Genomic DNA, 4,161 nt, shown 5'->3' on the forward strand with positions numbered 1-4,161 from the left:
CCATTGGGAACTCCACCTTCTACATCCCTTCACCAGCACTCTCCATTTTTTCCTGCTCTCTGCTTCCTTTTATGCAACCAGTTTCTGGTTCACAAGAGGACTTCACCTGTTATCCCATGACTGCTAAACTTACTCAGGAATCTCTGGTGAAGTACTTTGTTGAAAGCTTTTTGAAATTCCAAGTACACTATGGCTTTTGTGTTTTTATTTTTTATTTTATATATATATATAATTTTTATTCATTTTTAAACATATTAATTGTCATAGATACCACAAAGCTTTATATCTTATACAATCTTTTTGGACTTCCATCAACACCTCTGATGATCCCCCATTTTTATCATTTCTTCTGCATTTCTTAAGTTCATATTGGCTTTAATTATCTTCACTAATGTCTCCCTTTTTATCCAATTATGCAATGATTCAAATTATTCACCTCACAAAACTTCTTGCAAACCTACAAATGTAATCTGGTCATCACAATTACTTTTCAAATAGTCCGTAAATTTACACCAATCTTCTGTGAATCTCTGGTCCCGCTAGTTTCGAATTCTTCCTGTTAGTTTGTCTAGTTCTGCATAGTCAATCAATTTCACCCTCCAATCTTCTTTTGTTGGTAATTCTTCTTGCTTCCATTTTTGTGCCAATAATATTCTTGCTGCCGTCATTGCATATAAAAACAGCTTACAGTCCTTTCTATTTATATCATCTCCTACAATGCCAAGTAAAAATGCTTCTGGTTTCTTAATAAACGTATATTTCAAGTACACTATGGCAACTGGATAATCTCTTATATGTTTGTTGATATTCTTAAAGAACTGTAAAAGGTTTGTGAGACAGGGCTTAACCTTGCAGAAGCCATGCTGGTTCTGTTTCAGCAAAGTTTGTTCTTTTTATATGCTTAGTTATTTCTTCGTTAATGATATTTTCCACCAGATTTCTCAGGACAAATGTTAAGCTAGTTTGCCTGTAATTTTCAGGAATTTCCACTTGGGAGACAAAAATTTATGGCAGATCCATGTGCATGAACTAACTTTTGCAGGAAGGGAGTCTGAGGAACTGAGGCAAATACTGGTCTTGAGAGATGAAATTCTAGGCCTAAGAGACAATAAATAAATAAATAGACAATTCACCATCCACTCAATTGTTCTCAAAGAATTCAAATGTGAAATTGCTGATTTTCTACCAGTTTCTTGGGTTGCTGAATTTGTTTTTTCTAAGCACTCGTGAAAATTCACCAGCATTTTAGAACTAATTTCTCCTAATATACATATTTTTGTATGCCATTTTTCTTATATACGCATTGTACAAGCACATTATTTCATCTCATTTTTAGTAATACATGCATTGTTACACATATTTTTCTCCAACATACACATTTCTGTACAAACTGTTTGGAGAACTGCATTGAAAAATATGCATAAATGTGAATTTTGAAGTATAAGCTGGTTTTGGTTTGCATATATTAAAAGAAAGTGTAAATCAGGTTGAGTTTGCAGGAAAATACTAAATGAACCGTGTCCTAAGTTGTGAGTTAAAGAAGGCTTACATTAATTTGGGGGTTCTGTATTTGGTTCTGGTGGTTTACAGTCACAGACAATGAAATGAGCAGTTTAAAGATGATCTTTCTGAATACCCATGAAGGGCAAGTTCTCTTTATTAAATTCTAAGTCATCTTACTCTTCTTCAGAGATCTTTGAAAAGGATCTTATATTAATGTTTTAGAAACGTGCAAATTAATTTCAGTATAATTGTTGAATTAATAAGTTAAGAGGTACATGTTTAATCAGCCAAAGATTCTTTCATTGGCTGACAATCTTCATGCATTATATTAGTTTAACAATTAAGCCAAGCTTAAAATAGCAATAGGAATTCAGTTAGTAATTGACTGCTTCTTTATTCATTCAGCCTCGACCTACCCATTACATGGAATTCTATCTTTCTTCTACTTCTTTCAGTCAGAATCAGCCTAAGAAGGATGTGAGTCCTGCTAGAGGAAGGGTAGGCAGCAACTACTTGATGCTTTCTCCTCCAGTCGTTTTTTCAGTTCAAAATCACCCTCCCTACTGTGGGGAAAGACTGAGGTTTCAAGGCTGACAAAAATCTCAGAAAGTTATAAAATAGCTAGCTATAAAATAGCTGTATTTACTCCTTGGAAAGCCTTTTATGGCCAGGAGGGGGGTGGAGTAGTGAAAGTAAAGGTGTGCATTGTATGTTTACTGTATGGCTTGGTGGTTTGAGTGCTTCACTAGAACCTTGAGAGACCAGGATTCAAATCCCCGCTCCTCCACATGCAGCTGCTGGGTGACCTTGGACCAGTCACTATCTTTCAGCTCAACCGACCTCACAGGCTTGTTCTGAGGAGAAAACTGGAGACCAATGTATGCTTCTTTGAGCTCTTTGGAAGACAGGTGGGATGTGAATGTAACAAATAAATAAACCCACTTGTATGCACCTTGTTTGCATTTTAAAGCCTTTCCCAACAGCCTTGCTTTATGGCAGCCCTGCTTCATGTCAGAACTAATTCTGCACACAGGGATTTCATTTCTGACTCAAGAGGGCACTTTCTGCTTCACGGGGCTATTGATATCACAGGCTAGCATTTAAAGAAAGTCTGGGTTCGCAATGGTTCCACTACAGAAGGAGAAGGGTTGAAGAATTCTACTGAGTCCAAGCAGGTACCAGCAGCTGGATTCAGACAACATACCATGTTGTTTTCAAGCATCCTCAGAGATAATTTCAGAGTCCAGGTGTTATGTACTGAAGTTCTCACCCTGGGCCAGCAGGGGGACACTGTAGATAGTTCAGGTCCACACATGGAAATAAGGGATCGGAAGTGACATTCAGTGATTGGATAGTTACAGAAAGTTGTTACAGTTACGTTGTACTGGAGCTCTATATAAGCAGGCTGGCTGAACCCTTCAGTTCTGTTCTGACCTGTGAATAAACAAGAGCTGTTTGGAGAATCGCTGTGTCATCTGATATGTTCACCCACAACTTAACACCAGGTATGATGGTTTATGTCTACCGCCACCTAACATTCCTTGGCCAGCAGATTTTTAAATGGTTCAGAACGCCTTACAAGAAAACACAGGCACATACATTAATTATCAGCATCCAAAACTCTCTCATTCCAATCATTTAGCAATCCATGATAGCTCAGTTGGTGGGGCATGAGACCCATGATCTCAGGGTCGTGGGTTTGAGCCCCACATCAGGCAAAAGAATTCTGCATTGCAGGGGGTTGTACTAGATTATCCTCATGGTGCCTTCCAACTCTAATTCTATGATTCACACTCAGGGCCAGCAGTAGACATTGTGCCAATGTGCCATCCAAAGAAACTGCTGTCCCACTTACTTTCTCTGCCCCTTGTCAACTGCACAGCTGCCACTAGCATGGTAACAGCACTGACCATGCATTGACTCCAGTTCCCAGTCCCTTTATGCTGAGAAAGGGCTAGGGCTCCTTCAGAGCAAGGCATTCTGGGCAAGGTGGCCCAGAAGATTGCCTGCTCCACCATGGCTTGGTTGCTATGACCATCCCTACTTGCACTGGAGCAATGCCTCTCAATCTCTCCTACAATTAGGAGCATAAGAAACTGCCTCCTACTGAGTAAGACCACTGATCCATTTAACTCAGTATGGCCTGCTTGGACCTGCAGTGGCTCTCTAGTGATTCAGACAGGATCTTTCTCAACCCTATCTGGAGGTGCTGGGGATTGGAATTGTGAGGTGGGGGTGCTGTTCAGGGAGCTACAGCCCTTCTCCTGTTAATCACTCTCTCTTAACAAGGAGAGGAGATGGGATAATCTGCTACTGTGGCCTATACACATTCACACAAACATACACCACTGTCACATCTTAGAATACGGAATTTGGTAGAGTTAGTGGACAATTCTTTAAAATACTCTAATTCCATTAGCAATGAATGAGCTAGGCTGGAAAAAAAAACCAGCATTTGGTTACTGATAAAATCAATTCAAATTAAACTACACATTAGCATTGCAATATTAATATGCACATATCTGTATGCAATTGTCCCTGATATACATATTCTTGCAACACATTTTCACTAATATAATTCATTTTTAAATGTTATTTCCACTAATACATGTATTTGTACACTTTACCATAAATATATTCATTTTAATACACCTTACT

The 4,161-nt window shown here is 38.7% G+C and overlaps 1 long non-coding RNA gene across 1 annotated transcript; it reads right to left on the bottom strand.

The window, feature by feature from the left end:
* Nucleotides 1-227: 227 nt before the first annotated feature.
* Nucleotides 228-3,359, bottom strand: LOC310698738. The gene is made up of 2 exons (XR_014521719.1): nt 2,708-3,359; nt 228-1,098 (listed from the first exon to the last, which is right to left on the bottom strand). It is a non-coding gene; the product is annotated as an uncharacterized lncRNA (long non-coding RNA).
* Nucleotides 3,360-4,161: the final 802 nt, after the last annotated feature.

The sequence above is a fragment of the Podarcis liolepis genome (genome assembly GCF_965112155.1).
Source record: "Podarcis liolepis genome assembly, chromosome: Z".
Lineage (NCBI taxonomy): Eukaryota > Metazoa > Chordata > Lepidosauria > Squamata > Lacertidae > Podarcis > Podarcis liolepis.